This window comes from Athene cunicularia, assembly GCF_003259725.1.
Source record: "Athene cunicularia isolate RWA chromosome 4 unlocalized genomic scaffold, athCun1 chr4_part2, whole genome shotgun sequence".
NCBI classification, from domain to species: domain Eukaryota; kingdom Metazoa; phylum Chordata; class Aves; order Strigiformes; family Strigidae; genus Athene; species Athene cunicularia.
In genome coordinates this window covers 26,727,535-26,752,318 of record NW_020799099.1, presented here as the reverse complement: position 1 = coordinate 26,752,318, position 24,784 = coordinate 26,727,535, and the positions used below count along the sequence as shown (strand labels likewise).

Below are 24,784 nucleotides of genomic sequence, written 5' to 3'. Positions count from 1 at the left end.
TCTCTGATCTTCAAAATATTTACATCACTTATTCAATAGACAAAACCAGAGTTGACGTCATAGGATGAATTTTTAGTTCCCTGTTTTTCTCCATTAACAAAGCTCATATAGCATAAGAAGTACACATACAAAATGTTTTAGAAACCAAATATGTTATCTTGCATAGGGAACAGGCAAGATCAGCCCCCTTCATGTCACAGAAATTCAGAACTAGCTCCAGAATGTGCAGTATAACAACTGCTCGTTGGTTTGTGAGTATTAATTTTCAAACCTCTCTTTAAAAGGGCTGTGACCTTTTTAATCAAAAATTATGTCTTAATAAGCCATGCAAAATAAAATTTCACATTACAGACTGCAGACTGTAAATGAAATCTATATTGCTGAGTTTCAGCGTTAGACCTGTTTCTTGTACCTAAAGCAGTTGAAAACTGATTAAAAAAAAAAAAAAAAAATTCTGTAATGCTATCTCACACAACATTTCAAAAGAAAGAAAAATTTACAGCCTCCCCTCCCGCCTCTCCACAAAAAAAAGATGTCAGCTATAGGAATGGGTGTAAATTTTAAATAATTCTTGCAGAAACATAACTGATTCACTTAGTGATTCACTTCAATGAATTGGTCCTAAACAGTTAATTTTTTTTTTTTCCTAATTTTTTGACAAGAGGGGGAGGGGGAGATGCCTGGTAGACTAGCAATGAGAGATTGTTTGGGGAGAAATGAAGCAAAACTGAAATAAAACAGTGCAAGCTTGTTTCTGTATTTGGAGGCCACACACAGAGAGGGGGACTGGACACATTTTCAGGTCTTCTAAAGAGCAAGAGAAATGGCTTTGTTTAAATCTGCTGTAATTTATCGTGTATATATATATATATTTATTTTTTTACTTTGTATATTATATTTCAAACCAACTTTTCACATGATGAATAAGTCAGGGGAGAATGGCTATTGATCTGATTACTTCTAAGATCTAGTCACTCAGAAGGACTCATAGCAGTTCCAATGTCGATAGATGCAAAATAATTTTTTAGAAAGGTTTACCATGGAATTGTAAGGCACTGTATAAAAGCAGTGCACGTATGGTGTACAAGCAGAATACTCCATGAGAAAAACATGAAGCTTTTCATCAGATTCTAGCTAATTACAGTTTAAGGATTTTAATTTCTTCCATTTTAAATTGTGTACCCTGGATACATCCAGAACATTCTTTAATTCTGGTATAACCCCACCTTCCTTTCCTCTGTTGTATAGTTGCAAGTTAATTTTGTCTGCAATATGATAAAGTGAAAGGAAGTGTTGAGAAATCTTATTCTTACTAAGGAAATGTAGTTTGTGTTATTTCAAAATTATTATGCTATTTTCAGCACAGCTGTTATTCTTAGTCACTCTTTTCATGCTCTGCCCTGTCACTTAGTCTGTGCTTACTGGTGAGCTGCTTTATTCACTAAGGGCTGCTTAGCGGTTGTTCTGCATTTTGACTGTTCAGCTATGCATTTATTAAAAGTCCTGGTTTTGGCAGCACTATACCACCTAAACCCTTCTAGAACTTTAGTGCAAAACCAATCCATATTTCATTTCTTTTCCCCTTCTTCTCACTTGCCCCCAGTTACAGCTCTAATCCATATAGTACCCACATGCAATTGAGGGAAACCTTATAAACACTTATAATATATGTTTGGGCTTCAGTCTTCCTAGTGACTTGCTTAGTTTAAATTATGTCAGTTACAAGTTTGGCAGAGAAAACTTGATGTAATAAAGTCCATTGTTACTTGGGGAGTGGGTGAATGGGATACTTGATGCCTGAGGTGCCATTAAGGAATGCATGACTGATTGCCAAAGTAGTTATTAATTATTCAGGGCACTCAGAACAAAGCAGCTCCAGTTAAAGTTGAAGCTGGGGGTGACTGTATTCCCCGTCTTTTTTGGCATATGGTAGCATGTCATTTGTCATCAAAGATCATGCCAAAGATCTTTGCAAAGAACAGACTTAACCCTCTTCTATGCAAGTGAAGATGAAGAGGAAAATCCAAGAAGCTGCATAAAGACTGACCTGGTTTAAAAGTGATGTGGCAGGTGTTTTGTGATTTTGGTGCAGTACACGTATGGCTACCTGGATTTCAATCCAAGAGGGGTTTGGGTTTTTTTTTGATGCAGAGATGCTGTTAATAGTTCTCTTGCTATTAACAGTAATGAAGAATAAATCTGATACTGTGCAGATAATCTGTTCAGGGCTATCTAATAATTGTTCCTTTATTTCACCCAAATTGCTCTTTTAGGGTTGAGCATGTTAATTTTGTTTGTGGAAACTTTTTAATGGAGCTTTTTTAATGGAAAAGACAAATAAAATCTAAATACTAATAGAAGTGCTTACTAACAGAATAGAGAAACGAAAGCTCTTACCTAACATTCCCTTCCTTTCAAAAGTCCACAGATTTCACATATATCAGGTGTGTATCTCACATGTCAGTACCAAAGCCTGAGAGGCTTAACTCTGGCTGCAATAACTAATAATCCATCCAGAAACATCATAAAGGACATTATTGATCTCCTAAACAAAGGTTTTTCTACACTCTCTTAAGAAGTAATTAAAAGATTTTGGAAATAACACAATTTCAGGGTTGTTTAAGCCAAGGTGGTTTGAAGCAGTAGGAGAGTGTACAAGTGTTATTTAGCACTTTGCAATGCCACGTGAAGTGAAAAAGGACTGTGAAAATCCTTCATATGATGGGAAGGACTTTTAAATGAAAATTCAGAGTTTCCAGTGATTAGGTATAGTGAAACCTAAGCCTGGATAAATCAAAAAAGCTACTAAAGATGTTCCTTTTTTTTTTTTTTTTTTTTTTTTTTTTTTTTTTTTTTTTTTTTTTTTTGTGTAGCACAAAGTAAATTGTATATCAGAGAGGTTTTTGGACTAATTATTTCCTTGAAGAATTAATTTTGCATTAAATTTGTCCTTGAGGTCTAAAGAGAAGTTCCTTTAAAATTTCTTAAATGAGACATTAAATATCACCCCAAAATACATAGATAGGAGTGACATGCTACAGGTTAATCAAAGAACTACAAAAATTACGAAACTGAGGATGGCTATTATCCATGGGACTACAATGAGAGGAGAAGCAGAAAGAATCTCTGAAGGATATTTGCTAATAAAATCAACATATCTTGTTTTCCTGTGACCATATCTCATTCTGTCACTTAGACATCATAGAAAATTTTAAAATCTGTATTTCTGAAGTAGACTCACAGAGAGACGGGCTTAGATATACCATTTCTTTTGTATTTTCCTGATAGTTTTACAGTAGCTCAGGCTGAAACCAATGAGAAATCATTTCACTGACTTTTTGTAGGAAGTAGTAATTTTGTTGTCTTGGATAGACTTTTTTTTTTTTTTACAAATTCATTGTATATTTGACTAAGATTCATTGGTTTTTAATGTTTATTGTATATCCCACCCAGTTTCACTGTGGCAAACGATATAAAAAATCAGCTGATTTTTTTTCTAAATAAATAACAAAAATTTCAAAATTAAACGCAATTATGTTTACCACACCTCAAATATCATACTTCATTTTTTCTGTTCAACAACTTCAGTAGATTTTCTTCCTGAAAAGTTCAGGAGTGTTCAACAAGTAATATAACTGATACTGGTTATGGAGCAATCACGTAAGTCTTAAACTGTATGAAGACAGGATTGGGGGGAAATAAAAACAAGTAAGGTAGAAAAGAGCTTGTGGAAACTGCTCTCCTTTTAGTCATCAATAGTATTATGTACAAGTTAGATCACTCTGGCAACCTGTTTCAAGCAGAAATTACTGCCATAAACAAGAGATGGGATACTGCAACTGTCAAGAAAAAGCAGACAGCCCCTTTTGCTCCTTTTCCCAAATGATGTCTTTGATCACATATTAACCCTCTATTCCCACATGAAAGCAGTTAGTAGGATGATTCAGTGCAAACAATGTGTAACCTCTTTAAATACTCTAAAAAGTAAAAAAAATTAGGAAACATATTGGGAAAGTATTTCAAATATATGAGACAATCTCTTTTCTTTAATTTCTGTAAATAAATAGACACTTCTATTAGGTTTCTATTTATTAATAAGGATTTGTGTTGTCAGGGACTTTATTATTTGGAAGCTTTATTGGTGTGTGTCAGCATTTTCATCAGAAGTTTATGCATATTTATTTAATTTGAAAATTTGTATTACTATTATGTGGTCTATCATTTATTCTTAGTGTTCCGAAATTCTGCATGTATAAGTTTTAATGTGTACTCGGTTGTTTTCAAAAAATCTACAAGAGAAGTTAAAGATGGAGGAGTGGTTTTGGCTTGAGCAATTAAAAAAGTCTCTTGCAATGTCATGACTCTGGGAGTGGTATAGGTGGTGTATGTGGGATCTTAAGTAACATTATTTCTGTTTGGGAACAATCTGAAAGAAGTATATTTTGCCAACCAATGAGAAAATAAAAAAGGAAAAAAAATGTTTACAAATCCAGGAAAGACAGTAATGCTGAAAATCCAATCTGCAGTAACTATGCAAGGAATAGAATACATGGTACATGAGGAAAGTAGACTAGGGTGAATTACCAGCCTTGTGGATTACCACAGCTGTTGCCTTGGGTGTTACTTTTGTCATTCAACTTGACTAAATAGACACTGAAATTTACACCTTCTAATAAGCAGGGAACACATCACCTAATGAAAATAAGTTTCAACCATTACATTTTAATATTGTATTCCTGAGTATATTCTGGGAGTCTTCATTATGATAGTGCATCATTATTGTAAAACACAAATATTGAAACTCAAGATTTAAAAATAAGTCTTTTATTGCATTTTGACATCAGGGTTTGAAGGACATTTCAAATTGTGATTTTTTTACTTAATGAAATGGCTACCATTATACTAACTGATAAAATTTTTTCAAGTAGTATTTGAGAAGAATAATACTGCCACTCTGTAGCAACTATAAATATTAGCCTAAAATGTTCATCTCTACTTGTACCAACTTTTCTTTAACTGATCTTCAGAGAGATTCTCTCCTGCTGCTCAAAATCTCACTTCTAAAATGGTTCTTTGTAAATGAATGAGGATCAGATCAAGCTGGTTAGTCTTTATCAGTCAGTAGTACTACAGTAAAGCATTTAATGTGTTATTTATATTGTCACGTGAATTTGAAAATTTATTACTCAACAGAGTTAGCAGTAATGTCAAATTTCTAAGCCTTTCCAATTGCCTTTCCAGTTTCCCAAATGTCAGGCTGCCTTGAAACAAACCCAAGGCTCTATAGCCCAGGAGCCTACAACTAGTAGTGGTCATAAATGGATGGCAGGGGGAGCTGGAAGGAGGTCAAGCAGATGTGATTCTTCACTCCGCCTGTACTCGCCCACTTACCAGCTACTTTCTGCAGGAGGGGGATTCCCCGAGCCTGTGTGCTTTGTCTGTTTAGTAATCTGTAACAGATGTTCCTTGCAAATAATTGTCCATGTACGCCTTGAACCCAGGTAAACTTCATGCCTTCACAACATCCTTTGCTCTAATCAGATTGTAGCCTCAGAGCACAAACTTCACACTCCTTTACTTCAGACGGATATATATATATATATATATATATAAAAACGTGTCACTCTTAAAGTGTAAGTTCACTGATCTCATGTAATTGGAGCTGTTGGATGCTACCTCAACATAAATATTCTATAACGATGTTCAAATGTTCCTTTAGTCTTTTAAAATTATTCTGTAGTTATGGTTCAAATTTATTTTTTCACTCTTATAGGTCATATCCATTCTGAAGAGTGCAATGTTTCAGTTATTTGTCTGTGTCTTTTTTTGTATTTAAACCTTTACTAAATGTTATAAAAGCTACTTCTCACTTATATGTTTGCTTAAAAAAACCCAAGCCACCCCCCCAATCCCAAAAAAAACAACCAAACAAAAAACCCCCACATAACAAAACCCAAACCACCGCCAAACAAAAAAACCCCAACCCTCCAACACCACCTTCCTGCTCTCCCAGGTCCCTTTAGCTCTACTGGGTGGTCTGTTGTTTTTTCAGCTACCTTTATATGTTTTAAGTATTACATAATTGTCTAGTTGACTATCCCTTTTCCAATTTCCAGGATCAACATGTTATTCACAGCTTTTTGAGAAAGCATGCTGATGGCTTCTCTACAAATTCCAAAGCAAAGTGACTCTGTCCCATGTTCAAAGTAATCCCCTGTGTAACTGGCACAGTCCTAAATTTTTTGTGCTTTCAAATACTGAGACGTTGTGTCTGACATGCTTGCTAGTGGAAAAAAAAGGTAAGCAAATGTATATTTGATACTAGGTTTCAGGCAGCACCATAATTTTCAGTTATGCTGTTTTAGCTGCATTCATGTCATGTCCCTATCCATTATTAATATTTTAGTCATGCTGCAGTCCTATCCCTTGCCTCACCCCAAAAAAACAGGAAGTAACTAGAGTGGTGTGTACTGTGCTAATTTTTCTTGCTATAATTCTGGTAGAAAAAGTTGAAAACAGGAATGAAAGGAAGGAATTTGGGGCAGAACAGACTTACTCAGTGCAACTTGTCTAATTTTTTACGGTATGGTCCAGATCTGACAGGCTCTTAGGAACATCAGAATTGCATGGAAAAAATGGACTGATGGGTGCAGCTATAGACATTTGACATCAAATCAGCTGCAGAGCAGCTTCTGTAGATGACTGACTGCACTCTCTAACTCCACAGACTAGTGGAAGCACCTCTTTAAATTCAGGAGAAAAAAATTCTTGACAGAGTAATAACACTGTATTGTAGCTTCAGGGTAAGAGTTCGCTTGTGGAAAGATTAATGTGGGGTATTGGTAGTGGTGTTAAGAGAAATCCTTTTGTTTCTAAAAAGGGATAGATAATAAGCACTATGGGAATACCAAAACTTGCACCTGTCTTGTCTTAGTGGTACCTGGCCTCTGGTGTTACAGATGGGGATTATGAGCTGTCAGTTGTTAGCTTCTCATAAGTACTCAAAACTTTTTTAATGATGATGATGAAAGGTTTGGCTGAAGAAGCCAGGATTTTTGTTGAAAAGTTTCACTTGCATCTGTTCTTTCAATTATCTCTGGCTAGGGTGGTGGAGAAGGAATTCAGAAGAGTTGCTTCCATGTTTGCTCCTGATAGCTGGTGCACTTTGTTGAAGAACTGTGATTGTTTAAAAAAAAAAAAGAAATTAACAAAACCTTGCATGCGAAAGTGGAGGGCAATTTGTTTGGCAAAAGACATTTCCAGAGGCAGAATACTCAGGCTGTGTGAGTATTAATTTCACTCTACTTTTGAGATACGCAATAAATCATAGGAAGAAAAAATAATCATTTATGAGAACTAAAATGCTGGGCTTCAAATTGAAGGCGGTGATTTAGTGCATGAAAGATCAGTTTCAAAGACACTTGAAAAATGGAGGTGTGAAGGCAGATGGCCTAGCCTTTGGAAGAAAGTTTGCATGTAATCCTACAGACATTGTGAAGTTGGTGGTTCCTGATAGCCCTTCCCTTTGAGCTGCTAAAGGATTGCTATGGGGAACTCCATACTAACTCTACCCTAACACCCCATACAACAGTTCTCAGGTCTCATCTGAGTAAGTCTGTTAGGTGGTATGGGGAATTTCAGTGTAGTGGTGTAGATAATTAAATCATTTGACACTTTATTGTCCGTTATGTAGCCCTGGTGTTGTTTGGTAGCTCGTATTTAAGTTTCTCAGTAGACATCTCTCATTCTAAATGTTCTTCTAACAGTGTGATAAATACTCTATTTATTACTGTCTTTAACAAGACAGATGCTGTGCTAAGGTCATTTTGTTAGAAATCAGTATCATGGTTTTGTGAATAGTTGGCATAGTAAAGTTAGTTTCTTAAATTTGAATTTTCTCTTTTTATTTTCAATATTTTTCTTTATTATGCCTGCATGTGAATGTAAAAAGGTCACTATTTTTGACACTTCAAAACATCTAAAATCTAAAATTGTTTTGTAGACAAATTTTGCTAACTCTGTGCAACTGACCCTGAACTTACCTGCTGGCTGACATGACCAAAATAACTAGGTAGCCAAGGGGTAAGATAACTGAGTTGAGCCAAATTGTCAAAGTCACTCAGTCATCATCTGTATTTCTCGAGGGAAAGAGACAAATGCCAAATCATTTTTAACTTGGTAACTGGCAGGACAGTGAGCTGCATATATGTGGGCTTTTAATATGTAAGCTGTTAATAGGGTTGCCCTTGCTTATCTTCTGAAAATCACTCTGATCTTCTGAACTCTTCTGACTTATGTGTGCATATTTGTCTTTGAGCTTTTCAATGTGAGATGTTTTGGGTAATCAAAAGTTAATAATAAAATACTTCCCATTCTTGAGTCATCTGTGTAATGCCTTGATGGCTTGTAATTCTTGTCTTTTAGTCAAAGTAAATTCTGTAATTGATCTCTTCTTGTTTGCGCTCCATAAATATATATAACTTTAAATACTGTATTTACCTTTTTTTGATTGCCTTTCTGCTTAAGAAAGCCATAGGCACCTTTCATGTAGAAAAAAAGTTGTGATTAGGCGCCTAAAATAGCGGTACATCTTTTGATGCACCATAAATGTAGAATTAAGGTTCGTTAGAGTGTTTTGAAACTGTTTGCTGATATAAAACACTTCAGAGTACAGCCTAGCTTTTCATCAAAAAATCAAAGATAAATGGCCAAGTCAACTGTATAAAGACAAATGAAAAATTGTTAGAGAATTTTTTAATTATGTTCCAAATTGTCATTAAGAATAAAAAAATAATTACTTTTAGAGCTAGTATTTACATGGATGAAAGACGATATAAAATTTTGAAGTAATTTACTACTTTGCTAACAAAACATATCTAAAAATATTAGAACTTAAGGAAAAAACCTGCACATCTTTGATGTGATAGAGGTGATCAGATAGAATGTCTGGTATTTTGCAAATGTGAGAGATGGGTGAACCTGAACCCTGTGCAAAGCCCACCGTATGGAGGTGAAGCACAAGTGCAGGTCTTTGGGCAGCTGTCAGCCCCACAGGAGCCTTCTGCTTTGCTATAGTAAACGGAACTGTTCTGGTTACATACTGCAGAGCCAGTGCTGTATTCCTACTTAAGTTAAAGCCTAAGAACACCCTTGAGGTAATGTCATGACAGAAGAGCAAAGTAAAATCAGCTGTTACTTTTGCAAGCTACTAGAAGGTATCTCTATGTAGTTAAGGAATTTATACATTTTCTTAGAATTAAGACTAAACAGAAGAAGAGAAACTAACACCTAATATTTGAGTGTAGCAGTGTTAGAAATAGCAAGGGCATTTTGTGGATGTTACTTTAGATAATAGGTACACTTCCATGGACTTTTGTGAGACTGTGGTTGCTGTCCATTGTTTAAAGTTTATATTTTGTCATTATTGACTCCTTTTCTATGAACTATGCATCTCTTACTAGTGCATTTAATATTTTTAAAAATTACATTGGGGAGGTGCTACTTTAAATTGAGAATAGAGCTGCCATGCTGTTACAGAAGGAAAAAAATAAAATTTACATGATAAGGTTTGATATTTTATTATAATACCTGAAACTGCTTACAAATTCATGGGGAATTTGGAAAATAAATTAATTAAAAGCTGCCCAAGTGTGAACCAGACCAACTTTTCTCTGCAGGCTCTTTAATTTTAAAAACAATTACGTGAGCCTAAGGAGTGTCATTAAGCAAGCCACACAAAGCTATAATTTACAAACCTAGTGCCACACAAAAATGCCAGTGGATAATGTATAGATAGGGACTGGCCTAAATTTTGTGGTTAGTACTTGGAAGAGTGGCAAAATACTAAGGTGATCTCATCGTAAAAATCTGAAACCAGAGGAAAATAATTTTAGCAACACAGTTTTAAGAAAAAAAAAAATAATTCCATCCTTAATTTTTCTTTAAATCTAATTCCTTAATAAAGTATGAGAATATACATACTTATGAAAGATTCCACACTGTTCTTTCTTTAATTAAATACCAAAAAATAATCTCCTAATATGAAGCATTTAGAGAATCCCTAAAGAGAACCAGGAAGAAACACATCTTGCACAGGGCACAGCTGGATATAGTGTACCCTGCTCTGTCACATACAGTGTTCTGTCCCCATTAATAGTCTGTCATAGGCCATGGCTTCCTTGCAGTAAAGCACTTGTACCTTCCACTGATATTTTTTTCTGCAGGAAAAGGATGGCAGCTCTTTTCTGTTTTCTGATGTGTATTGAGGTTCAGAGGAGAAAGAGAAAATAGTCAGGTTACCTGAGGGGGAATAACTGGCAATAGTTATAGTGCCAAACAGTCACGGTTGAATCATTGTGTTTACAAATGGTATTCCTGTTGGTTTTGTCAGTAGAATAATTGTATTTTAAAGTTATTCTAACAATGCATCAACTTGAATTTATTATTGCATGCGATTTTAATGTTCATTTCTATTTATATAGTGATAAGCACACTACTGAATTTGCAATAATAGATAATGTTGTACTTTCCAATTTGTAGACTTCTTGAAAACTTTGGGTGTTCTGATTCTAATTCTTTGTCATACAGACAGTGGGACTGGTGACAGATTTTTAAACAAGCAGTTGCCATTGCCTTCAACAGGAAATATTAGGATTTGGAGTCTGAAATGACCACATCATCAAAATAATGGCCATGTTATCCAAGTTTAAACAGATTATTGTTTTTTTAAAATATATTTATAAATTAATTGGCAAATAATTGTTTCTCTAGATATTTGAATAATGTTCTGCCCAGTGAGATCTTATTTCACTGTTGCTACCTATTCCTCTAATTTTCAAATCGAGTGAATTATATACCATGGACCAGTTTCAGAAATGAAGTAAAGACTGCCTGGAAGAATTTAACTTTGATGGTAATTGGGTTAAAAGTAGTATTGATGTTATCATTCTGAGATCAGAATCAGTGTTTATCTCAAAAAATTAGTTTAATTTTCTGTGGGAGAAAAAAAGGAAAGAGGTGTCAGTATTTTAGTTGCATACTAAAACATGTTTCTGAGAATTCTCTTTTATAACACATAGTAGTTGCAAAGGTAACTCATATCTAATACTAACATAGTGTTTAAGGAGAAAAGATAACCTTAATTGTTGAATAGCAAAATGTCCTCTCCTGAACTTTTAACTGCTATATAAACTTACAAAGGCAATTTTTACTCATCTAAATTCAGTTAATTATATCAAGTTTATGGTGATGTACTTGAAACAAAAATTGGTATCCCTTCCCATTCCACAAGTGGTTTGTGCTCACATATCCTCATTTGTTCATTCATATCTTCATGTTTGTCCAGCACAACTGGACAGATAATCTGCAAGATGCAAACCTGCCTCAAATTAAATAGTAAATATCGGAAGAAGTCTAAGAACATTATATTACTATCTTCTTGGCAATTAGGTATCTTAAATAATTAACCATTTACAAAACCAGAAAATATTTTCTCCAAATACTAGATTGACTATGGCAAAGCATAGCAGTCATCCCAGTCAATTTACCCGACTTGTTTGACATTGCTTCATATGTGTAATTTATGCAGTACATCTCAATTACATTTCAGTCTTGTATTAAGAACTTTCAGAACGGGGTTCTATTCTTATTTAAACAAAAGGATTGTCTAATGCGACTTCACTATGCAGGGCAGGTGGAAGAAAATCCCACCAGAAGTAGCAACACAGTTCTCTTCAATGAGGGTTCTTGACCAGCATTTCCTTACAAAGTGGCTTTTTTTTTTTTTTTTTTTTTTCCCCCCTCCTCTTCTGCAGCAGATTGTAATGTCTGTCCCTCATGCCCAGGAAAAGACATACTAAGATATATACTCAGTGATCAATGCTTGTAAATAATGTCTTTTTAATAGCATTTTAATTTATCGTCTTATTTGTCTTATTTGTGAAACAGTGCTTTATCAAGCATCCAGATGAGCATTTTCAGTCATATGGTTTTGAAGCACACTTTCTATCTTGATAAACTTGTGGTTGCTGGTATCTTTCAGTCTATTAGGCTAATGCAGTAAATAACTTTGTGTAAGGTTGGGTTCAACAGAATGAAAACAATGTCTGCAGTTCACAGAAAATCATATATTTTTTTATGGGCTGGAAAATTCAGGTGGAACCCGTGCTTCACACTTTGGCTCTTTAGTTAAACTGATAATAAACCCCGCATCTAACCACTTCCCAGATTGCAATGAATAGCAGCCTGTGAAACCACAATTAATTAAAGCTTAGAAAACCACAGTTTTTGATGTCTGTGTTCTGTAATTAGTTCCATATATTCTCCATGAAATCATCAGAAACGCCCAGTATTCCTGAATCAGTGAATGGGAAAATAAGAGACTGAGGGAGAAAATATTTTAAGTATAAATACAGGAAAAAAAATATGTTTCAGTGTGTAAATATTTATTTTCAAATGGGTATTAAAAACTTTTTTTAAAAGGGTACATCTGAGAAATAGAATGAACAGTGCCTCTGCAGACGGCTTTAGAACTCTTTAAAATCATGCTTTTGAAATAAAAACCACCCCACACCTCACATTGAAATGTAATATAAGGTAGAACAGTGGTTTGTAAATGGGTTAAGAATAGTGCAGCGTTAGTCTGTGACACTTCCTTTCTTGTGCAGATAAGCATTTTGACATTGTAGCTTTAGAGCATAGTGAATGTGAAGAACAGAGAAGCAATGTGTAAGATGCAGCTGTGTGCACACAGAGGGAAGTCCCTTTATATCCGTGTGGTAGTGTTAGAAGTTCTGGCTGCAGCATTGGGGACATAACCAATGTCTGAATAAACTTGCCTAAAACATTACAAGGAAGACTAATGGCCTGGTTGAGAACATAAGTCACCATGATTTTTCCATAATTTTTGTTAGAGTGCCACCATTAGTCACATTATGTTAACGAGCCCAATTTAATGAAATTAAATATAAATATATATATATATAAAGTTGATCTAGTTGACCAGTTTAGATAGGCATAATTTAGCCACATCTGTGGACAGTGATAGTGTTATAACTGAAGCTCTTTCAGACTTAATGGAAATCGGTTGACTTACTAGCAGTCTTCAGGAGAATGAGATTTCCTCTACAACACAGAATTGTACGAAGGTTTGAGTTGGAAGGGACCTTAAACATTATCTGGTTCCAACCCCTTCCACTAGCCCAGGTTGCCCAAAGCCCCGTCCAACCTGGCCTTGAACACTGCCAGGGAGTGGGCAGCCACAGCTTCTCTGGGCAGCCTGTGCCAGTGTCTCACCGCTCTCACAATGAAGATTTTCTTCCTTACATCTAATCTAAATCTACCCCCTTTCAGTTTAAAACCATTACCCCTCATCCTACCACTACACACCCCGACAGAGACTCCCTCCTCATCTTTCCTGCAGGCCCCCTTTAAGTACTGGAAGGCCGTTATCAGGTCTCCCTGGAGCCTTCTCTTCTCCAGGCTGAACAACCCCAACTCTCTCAGCCTGTCCTCACAGGGAAGATTCTCCAGACCCCTGATCATCTTCATGGTCCTTCTCTGGACTTACTTGAGCAGGTCCATGTCCTTCTTCTGTGGGGAGTCCCAAAGCTGGACACAGCACTGCAGGTGGGGTCTCAAGAGAGTGGAGTAGAGGGAGAGAATCACCTCCTCCGACCTGCTGGCCACACTCCTCTTGATGCAGCCCAGGATGCGGTTGGCTTTCTGGGTGGCAAGCATACATTGCTGGCACATCATCAGTTTTCCATCCACTAATACCCCCAAGTCCTTCTCCATAGGGCTGCTCTCAATCAACTCATTGCCCAGCCTGTGTTTGTTTCTTGGGATTTCCCTTGTTGGATTTCATTAGGTCCACACAGGCCCACATCTAGGTCCCTCTGGATAGCACATCCCTCCTTCCAGTGTATCAGCTGTACCACACAGCTTGGTGTCCTTTGCAAACTTGCTGAGGGGGCACTCGATGTCACTGTCCATGTCACCAACAAAGATGTTAAACAGCGCTGGCCCCAATACCTACCCCTGAGGAACGTCACTTGTCACTGCTCTCCACTCGAGCTGTTGACCACTACTCTGCAACCATCCAGCCAATTCCTTATGCACTGAATGGTCCATCCATCACATCCATATGTTTGCAATTTAGAGACCAGGATGTCATGTGAGATGAGTGTGTCAAATGCTTTGCACAAGTCCAGGTAGATGATGTCAGTAACTAGATTTGTTAATACTATGGGTTTATTACTTGGCAGATTTAATCTTTCTTTCTTTCTTTTTCTTTTTACATGTGTGAATGACAGGACTGAGAAGGATTTTTTTTTTTTTTTTTTTAGTAACACCAAGAATCAGGCTGAGGCACTGTAGTGGTGCCTTAAAATTCAACCTGTTATATTTTAATGATGTAAGCAGCACAAAATTTCATGGGAGCGTACCAGAGATAGAATGAAGTAATCTGCTTTCAAACCATCTTTGAAAGATCCATATTAAATAGCCATTAGCCATAGAGATTGAAAAAGGAGAGCATGGCAGACACACGTCTACTCTTATTTTATAGCTGATACAAAAAACATCTCCTTAAATGGTTTATATTACATACTATTTTGAGGCTTCAAATAAATTGTAAATGATACTGCCAAATGAACTTCTGTTGCTCCCAAGGAACAAAATTTTATTAAAAGCCTGTGACTTCCTACTTTTCTTCAAGAGAAAGCAGTTAAAGTCCAAAATTGGAGTATCATTAATTTTCATATTCTTCTGTGAGTTAAGGGCTTGTGGGTTGACATGCACCAAAAAAAACCTAACATACTTTTTTACTAAATATTCTGTATCTTGGTATACAGGCATGAAGTTATTGGGTCATATTACAGCATTAATAGATCTAGAGGGTTAAAATGTACAAATGGATAAATAATCACTGATGAAAAAGGTATAATAGACTGGTTATATGTACAGAAGAGTGTGGGGCATAGCTAGTCAATAGCACAGATTTAAAATTATGTAAATTAATTTGTTTCTAGAATTCGGCATTTCCCTCATCATAATTTTACATATTTTCTAGACACAGTGAGGTTTCCAGATTGATGCTGTGTAATGGTATCATAGAAATGCAGGGGTGGAAGGGAATTCAGTGGGATCTTTTCTGAGCTGTTGTTCTGCCCTAAGCAGGGTGTAGATAGATCAAGCTCATTCTTGCTAGATATTTGTACTGTTCCTGAAGTTCAGGGATGAAGATTTCTGAGATTTTCCTGATCATCTGTTACACTGCTTTACATAGTATGAAATTGTTTTCTAATACCTAACATAAATCTTCCCTGTCATTGATGGACTAGGGAACAGCTGATCATCTGATGCTGTCTTACATGTTAGTTATCACATCTCCTGTCAGCCTAGTCTTGTCAAGATTAAAGAAATTTGTGTTACTCAATCTTTTATCATAGTTCATGTCTTCTCTTTCTTCTTGCTCTTTCCTCTGAATATTCTTTTTCTCTCTGCCTATATCTTAAAAGTGCTGGAGATAAACCTGAACACTGCGTTTCAGCTGAGACCTCTGGCAGCTCACTGGTCTGGCTTTATGGTGCTGTTCTGAATCTATCTCAATGAGATATGCCTTTTTCATAACAGGATCACATTGTCCCCTGTTGAGGTTTTTGTCACCTGTAACACTGTTTATTTTGTGCATTTATGCTTTTAATTTTTTACTTCTAAATGCAAGGGGTTTTAAAATGTTTTCCTTAATTTTCTCTTATTAAGCATACTTTCCAGATTAATCTTCAATTGTTGTGTAATCACATACACTATACTTGTGTGTATAATATATATGAAAGTATAATGAGGTAACATGAGATGGAAATTAGGAGATAAAGACAGTGGAAAATATGTAGGTAGAAGGGATACTGCTAACGTTTAATGTACGTTAAAAGTATGTTAGGACAACATTTTGGTTAGCAGTATAGGGCTTTAAAAGCTAGCTCAAAAATTCTGAATTTGGCTTGCTCAGAGAATCTTAATGTGGGCAATGTAGCCATAGTCTCTACCATGCTTTTTGGGTTGTGATGTGTATGCTACATACAAAGCAAATTTAAATATGACAAACAGTAGAAAGTTTTCTTCACAAATCTTAAAATATGGTAAATCTCTAATATGTTTGATGACACAGAACAGATATGTGAGGACAGAGCTGAGGGTCCTTCCCTGTAAAGTTATGTTTTGTTCAAGGACTTTCTACCTTCAAGGCAGGACAAGCTCTGATTTGCAATGTCTGCTGTACAGGAATGTTGGGTGTGTTCCTTTTATTGTGATATGAAATGAACAGAAACCTGTTGTGGAATGCAATTTAACATGTATGCTGAAGGATCAAATTAAAATTGCACGCACTGTAGAAGTAATTTTCATCATCTTTGCCAAATGCACTTTCCAGTTGTAATAAACAGTCATTTCTAGTGTTTAATGTTTGATGAACCTCCTGTGAACCTACTGGGATAAGTAAACATTTTGTTAACAACAACTATCCATCTCTAAATACCTAGAAGAAACTTAAAGCAGTTCATTCCTTGACTCCAAACACTTGCTGTTGTTCCATTTGGTTAAGCTTTTTATAAGTATTCATGTATTTTGAGTACAATGAGTAATTTTAAAAAAAGGTCTGCAAACATGATGTCCTTTAATTATAGCTGACCACATCCCCTGTCATAGAAGAACATACAAAAAGTTTTTTCTATACAGAACAGCTGCATTTATGCTTACTGTTTATTCCTTATGAACTACTGTCCGTCAAGTAAGAACTAGAACTTTGTGAACAGAACAACAGCAACAAAAAAAAAATCCTTCTTTACATCATAAATGTAACAGATACATATGTGTTTCCTTTATGAATTTCAGGTGTATCTATAAATGCATTGATTAATAATCATGGTAACCCCACTTGCAATAAGATCTGAGCAAACATTCATTGTATTATATCTCCATGCTCACTGCAGTTTGGTTGTGGGAATCTCTTTTTTGTATTGACTCGTTTGTGCTCTGAGGGTGGGTCTTACATTCTTGCTTGTTCAATTACAATGATATTCCTCCTTTTAGATGATAATTTCACATTTTAAGCATAATTCAGATTGTTCTGTTGCAAATACTTCTCCTAACTGAAGTAAAAGCTATTCTGCATTTCAGCCTACAACATATGTGTATACAGGGCTTGCATACTGAGAAGATGGATTACATTTCTTGCTCTCAGTATTTGATATATAATTCTTTATAAAGTTTCCCTTCTAGAAAGGAATTGCAGATGTGACACAACATTAGTCAAAATAAGATGTTCTAGAAAATATCATTTAATGGACAAAATATATGGGTTGCAATGCTACTGTACTATATATAAAGAAGAAATAATCCGATTCATCCAATAGAATTAAGTGTTGGATAGGGTATATAATATTTATATATCTCTATTATTGACCCTACATATTTTTGCATTTCAGTTTATATTCACAAAAAGAACGTAAAGGGTTTGTTTATACCAGCATTTGAAAAACGCTTATTCAGCTGTTTACTCATGCGTTCATTCAAGTATCTTTGGATATCCATCAAAGAATATTTTAGTGCAAAGTTTTGTTATTACTGTTAAAACAGTCATGAAGTACCCTACCGCCTTAATCACAAGTACAATTCAAGCATAAAACAAAAAACAAGTTACCTCTAGAGTTTATAGCTGAAATACAAAAAGGCAATAGTGGATATATTCTGAAAGGCACAAAGCAATGATGTAATGAAGAAGTAGTTTTAGAAGGGTCTCTTTAGAGTCCTACTTTAGCTCTTCAGTGAGACAATGTGAGGAGAAAACATCACGTTTATTAGAAATACAGGAAGTAAGCAATATCAAGTTCTGCCCTCAAAATGGGCATGGAAATGGGCATGAGACTCCAGATGGCCTTTTAACAAGGAGAAATGATACATAAGCAGGGGATAAACTTTAAATGTTCTTAAATACTATGATGAGTAGTTAGCATAGTAAGGAAAAGTTGATAGGAAGGTTCTAAGATAGGGAGGACAGTTACTCTTTAAGAAAATACTTTGTGTTTTCAAAACTTAACATCCAGGAATCAGAAGCAGTCCCACATGGTGTGAATACCCAACTGGCCTGAACAGAGGTTTGTCAAGGCAAAAGACTGCTGCCAACATCCATTACAAGTGATTCAACCAAACTTTTAGCAACACTTATAAAAGGCGAGCTTTCCCTCACACGTTCCACACGTTGAAATGATTCGTTGCAGCTGTTAACTTGTTTAGGATAAGTTATTCTGTGAATACAGAAAAAAATGCTATCAGACTGGAAGATCATGATTTCTTAAATGTTCGCTTGTTTTAGCACCATACTGCAAGTACAAGACACATTGCAGGGCTTTCTCCAGACAAAGATTTTATGAGACTGGGGTGAGAGAAACTGTACTCCAGTAAATTACTTTGGGACTTCATTTTGCAAATACACAGTCTATTTTCAGTTATTTTCAGGAGGTACTTTGTCTTCATAAACACATACTTTGTTCTCTTTAAAATGTGTATACAGATATTAGTATTGCCCACGTTCCAAACTAGACTAAATCTTTTTATTAAGCATTCAAATAATACAAGAAAGAAAAATATCTACTGGATTTTAACTTTTTAAAGTGCAGTTGTAGTCACCGTATGTGCACATGCATGAGGTAAATATGTAGTTAGTTTTAAATGTACCACATATGTTTGGTTTGAGAATGTTATAAGGCAAGTTTCTCTGAAGTTCCAAAATCAAAATATTCTGCATTTGTTACTAGGATACAAAAGTAGACTTACTTTTTCTTATTGCATATATATACAACTGTATGGACTGGGGAGAGCTCACTAAATTTTGTTTAAAGTCTCATTTAGAAGAGAGAGTTGGATAAACAAGAACATAGTTGTCATGAAAAATTAAAGTTTTGGAAGTCGTTATGATTTAGATATTTCTCTGTCACAAGTAGACTTTATGGGAACCAAAACTCAGGGATCATATACCTAAAATTAGTTTGCATATCTACAGTAATCTGAAAACAACAAAAAGACAAATTATTTGAGGAAGGGACACTGGATGAAAACCAACATACTGGTTTCACTTTGGAAGTTTTTGTCATGGAGATTGTCTATGCCATTACTTGTTTTGTGCTATTAGACCTGATTCATTACAGACTAAGTGTTTGCTTTTAAATGCTCCCTGTTCAACTCAGTACGTCAGGGCATGCTTTCAGAACAAGTCTGGGTGTTTGGCCACTGAGTCAAAATGTGTCCAAGTCATGAGAGATCTTGCATTTCTTTGAATCTTCTATCTAGAATCTTGTAATTCAGTACTATGGCCACAAACTTCTAATGTAAGGAAATATAGTAAAAACCCATGACAAAGGTAGAAAGGCATCAAAACTTTAACTTCTCTTACAACTAGAAGGCTGAATCTGCAAGCTTTGTGGATTCTAGGGTTTGCAGGGACTGTACGCTTCATGGTTTGAGGCCTCTGCAGTTGCCAGAAATGCTGGCGACAGCTTCAAGCAGAATTGTTTATACCTCTTCTCTCCTTAATTAACTTAAAGTATAAATCGGTGAATTGAAATTCTTGCCCAAAAGAATACAAGAATCACTGAATCATTTTGTAGAATAACAAATACTTTCAGAAGAGGAGAGACAGGAGAGAGAAGTCTTGTAATTTTATAGTGCTTATGAAATCCTGATGAAGTAATTTGCACTGCTTCAGTGAAACTCACCAGATGCACTGAAAAAATCAATAATTCCATGCAACTGCATCCAAGATAGATAGTTCTCTGTGTGTATATATTTCCTAGGAATAGAAAACACTATGACCATCATGACAAAAGGTCTTCCATACAATACAGTACTGTGAGCATTAGTTTTCTTCTTTCTGCTTTTAAAATGAATTAGTGTGGATTATTACTGATACATGTGATCACAGGAAAAAAAAAAAGTATTTTTATTTGTATATAAACACACATACAGATGTGTACATGTATATGATTATACATGTGACAATAACTAACCAAATCACTAGTAGTTTTGAAAATGGCTTCCGGAGATTATTGCTGTTGATGGCATCCTCTGAGAGATTATGAACTTGCTCTAGATATGCGTCATCTTCATCCTCACAACAGTAGCTCTCACACCTATGGTGTGTATTTCAAAGGATGTCAGGGTACACAGGCTGCATGCAAAAAGCTGCAATTTGCCAGAAGAAAGCTGCTGGTTAGAGACATCCTGTGCTATTTCCTTGCTGCTGATTTCCTTGCGAGCATCTCCCAGTTGTTTTCAGCACAATTAGAATTCCAGGTCTTCTCTGTGAACTGTACAGAAACTCTGTTTGGGAGAATATTTAAAACTTTTCAAAAAATACATTTTATCTCAAAACTTTAACCTGAGGAAGTGTTAGGCTGCTCCCAACACTATTTCTATACATCTTTATTCTTTTTATTCACACCCATGACAGGCAAAGACAGAAAGGCACGGACACATTCCACTTCCCTTGTGACCTTTTTTCCTGTTAGCAGTTACAGAAAGGGAAGTAGAAATAATGCACAATTTGGGAAGCAATCCCCAAAGAGCTGTAACAAAAATACTAGATGTAGAGTTTGGAAAGCCATCTCTGTCTGGCTTTAAGGTGTAAATTGATGCAAGCACATGGATACTCCTCCGCAAGGTCCTAAGTGAGATAAAAGGAAAGACCTGCATTCATATGAAGAGTGGCTGGATAAGGTTTTGATAAGCAGTTGTAGCACAATATAAGAATAGAAAATTTAGGGAGCCTATGAAAGACAGAGAGCTGGAGGCCCAGTAAGGAAAGAAGATGCTATCATCCTGCATTCTGGTCTCGTGTGCAGGAGCTGATTAAATTGGGGACGGTTGGTACCTCTACCTGTATGTCCTCTGACTGGCAGAAGTTATGTCACTGAAGTGAGGATAGCTGAACAAGATGTATGTTTACTTCAGTGACGCTGGAGCTTAATTTACCAGACCTATGTATTTAGCAACCCTGAAGCTGCTGTGTGTTTCATGCAACTGTCCTCGCTGCTGTGACAGTAACTTCAACTAAAGAAGTAATAAGTGCTGCAAGGGATGGGAACTGCGTCGGCCTTCCTGGTTTCTGTCCCTGTCACATGCAAGTAAATATCCTTGCCTTATTTCCCAGCTTTGGCAGTCTAAATTGATTATCTGCTTTTGTTCCTCTTTTTTTTTTTCCATTTCTTTTCTTGGAGGTACAAGAGGAGGATCCTGGAACTTGATATCTCTACTTAGGTTGCACAGAGGCCCAGCTACAGATCATTTCTATTCCTCCTACATGGCTACTTGAACAGGACTAACATTTTGCATAGCAGTGGTGCAGGTTATTGATGTCTTTGCAAGTGACAGACTTTCAGAAGTGGATTAGCTTTTTTGTACTGCATACATGCCAGCAAGTAAAAGTTTGCTCTTTTTCAGGTAGGTCAGGATTTCTAGAGTCTTTTCACAGTTATTAACGCATGTATTTATGGGAGAAAAGAAAGAACTATTGTTATGCCAAGAAGCTTCTATGTCCTCAGGGCAAACTCGGAAAGACTTAGATATCTGCTTTCCCTCAGTAGCTTCTAATGATGCTAATAGGAGGGCTACTTGTGATTATAAAGGAAGAAAACAGGCTTTCTTTATTGTGAGTATAAAAAAAAAAAAAAAAAAAAAAAGAGCTGTAAGGGTATTTCATTAGAAGAAATATTTTATTTCTTTCAAAGTACTGATCCTAGTTGGTTTTTGGAGGAGGGGAGGTTCCTCTGAGGTTTTCTTTGTTACAGAGTCCTTTCTACTCTGATTAAATGCTGATGTTTAACAGTTTCTCCAAACTTTGCCAACTGATGAATGGGTTTTCGCTCAAACTGCTTGACAATGTTTTCTTCAAGACAAGAAAATTAAAAAAATGGGAATTTCTTTTGTGGGGAGGGACTTATTTTAGACATATTATTCACTACTTATAAGTGTCCTGTCATGCCAAGTGTTTGACTCACTTGTTTTTGTTGTTCCAGTCTTAACTGAGTGATTGCGTTATTAAACATGAAATTCCTTGCTCTTGGCTGCAGCCAAATAACAAAATTAGTTCTTGCCTCTCCTTTAACTGGAAGAGGGTAGTGTCAGTACCTTGACAGTCCTACCCTATGAGACAGGAGCAAAAGGAAGGATTTGCTTAGATCATGATGGTGCTTAAGAGCTGATCTTGTGTAGGTTGTAGGTGAGTGCAGGTTTGTTTGGAATTGTTTATTCTTGGAGCAGGTTCAGTGCAAGAAAGGAACAGATGGATAGTGGCAGAACAGAAGGGTCATACCATACAGTCTGGTATCCAAAGTTTTACCTTTTATCTATCTAAAATACTTCTGGATTCTTCAGGTAAACCAGTAATGAGCATCTAATATGTGGTTGTTACATTCATTCTCTCACAGAAATTGTGAGATCGAGGAATTGCCTTTCTGTTCATTTTACAGATTTGATAAGGCTGTGTTACAAACCTGAATGCTATGAAATTCCTGGTGCCAGAATGAATCTAAACATATTTGTGTTAGTAGCCTCTGTGCTTTTGGTTGTGATGGCTTATAAGCCTTTGGAGGTCTGCACTGTGAATATGGTTGTGGTTAAAGAGAAAAGGAGATGAGAAAGATTCTTTTTCAGAAAGAATATTTTCTGTTTATGATGCAGCCACATACACAGTCATCCTGGCGTAGCAAGGAGATGCTGCTGCCAGATGCTTTACACCATGAAGCTGTGGCCTAAATATTGTGCTCAGGATCACATAGGAAATATGTGTCAGAACAAGAAATTAGTCACAAGTCTTCAACTTAGGCTATATACTAAATCATCCTTTAGGACTGAGATTCAACTACATAATTTCAAATTCATTTGTTGCAGTTTTTGCTCAGATTTACAGCTTCACTGATGGTCACCTGCTTATTCTGCTTATAAGAGCGTCTTATCCTTTCCCCGTTGAAAACGAGGCTAGATGGAGTAGCTTTGATTCCTTTAATAGGGCACAACTACCATTGTGAGCACCCTAAAATGCATTTTACTCCCTATGTTTTTTTCTGAAGTACTGTTGTTTTGTATAATCTTCAGGGCTGGATAGTTTTGTGGAGTTGATATTTACATTATTTCCTTCCTTTTTCCAAGTCTGTATCTTAAAGTGTTGCCTAAATTTGGTCTATTTGCCTGTCTTTTATGCTTGTAAACACCTTAGGGGATTTCTATAAGGTAATTGTTTTGATAGAGCGAAGTACGCATGCAGAAATACAATATAAACAGACCTAATGAAAATTCTGTTTGATCCAACACCAATTGTCATTCTTGGCTGTTCTACAGGGCAGCAGAAGCCCTATGTTTTCTGCTCTGGTTTTCATCCTGAATCATTTTAACTAACAGTAAAGATGCAACTGTTTGGCTCTATCTTGGTTTTAAACATGTTTGTTCTTATTAAAGTAAATTGAAATTGTTTCCTGGGCACAGAAACAAAAAACATAGTGTGTTTTGTTTACTAGAGGAATCACATTAAAATACAGAGCTTGCTGATGTATTTTTCACATCTGTCTTGACAGAAATTATTCAGCTCAGGCCAAAAAATAAAGAAGGTGGTCTCAAACTAAAAACATTTGTTATTAATTGAGGATGTGCTGCTATGACAGAAAAGGTGTTTACTGTTAGTATTTATTGTAGAAAAGCTTGGAGAACATCACTTCCTAGTAAGTGGTCTCCATCAGGAAAGCTATTTTGGATAACTGCTGTACTTAAGCAAGTGTCTGCTGTCTTTGGTTATGTCTCCCCTATTAGATAGAGATGTCTATTATATCAAATGTTGATTATGTGTGAGCTAACCTGCAAGGGGAGGCATGATATAGTTCTGTGGAGTAAGTTAGATGATGCCAGCTACAGATGTACAGTTGACAGATAGCAACTTCATTGTAAGATCATCTTCACTGTCTCCATCAACATTGTGCAGCAAAACAGCTAGAGCTTATTGGTGGTTCTCCTGGGAGGCTTTCATGCCACCGTTCTGCAGTGAAATTGCATCTTTCAGACCTACTGAGTATGGATGTCGGTAATGCTTCACAGTGTGGCTTGACAACACCGGTTTGTGTCAGGCATGTAGGTGGAGGCAAGGGTCAGAGTAGGAATATCAAGAGAGATGTAGATTAAATTCTAGTCATGTGGATTTTTATCTAAGATTATTTAATTGGAATTATAATGGAAGTGATGGACTTGCGATAAAGTGAGGGAGAGATCATTTAAGGAGCATTTCAACATTTTGAAGTTGCAACTATGATGCTACATCTCAGAGTTATGATGAAGTTTTGTATTTGCTTCTTCTAAAAGGTATGGTCCAACAGTGGAGTTTTAATTTCTTGCATTAAATCATTTTACTGTGGGTGTAAAGATTGCCTATAGAACACAAAATAAAACTGAGAAAACCAAGTGAAATTATAAATTGTATAAAATTCCTAGATATAATTTTAGTGAAAGGAAGGAGTACCATTTATGCTGTCCTGGACATTCTGTCCAAAAGATTTAAATTATAAAATAAATAGTACCTATTAGCAAGTAATAGCATTGTAGAGTATAATTTGAATTACTATTTATATTAAACATTTTATTGAATTGATATTTCATAAAGGTTATTATGTTATAAATATAAATTACAGCATTTATAGGTTTATTATATCAATTATCTTTAATCTTTGGTACATTTTAACTGTCATTTCAA

The 24,784-nt window shown here is 35.9% G+C and overlaps 1 protein-coding gene across 1 annotated transcript in view; it reads left to right on the top strand.

The window, feature by feature from the left end:
* PDGFC (platelet derived growth factor C) overlaps positions 1-24,784 on the top strand; it is a 55,794-nt gene that overhangs the window by 21,565 nt on the left and 9,445 nt on the right. The gene's annotated exons all lie outside the window — the stretch shown is intronic.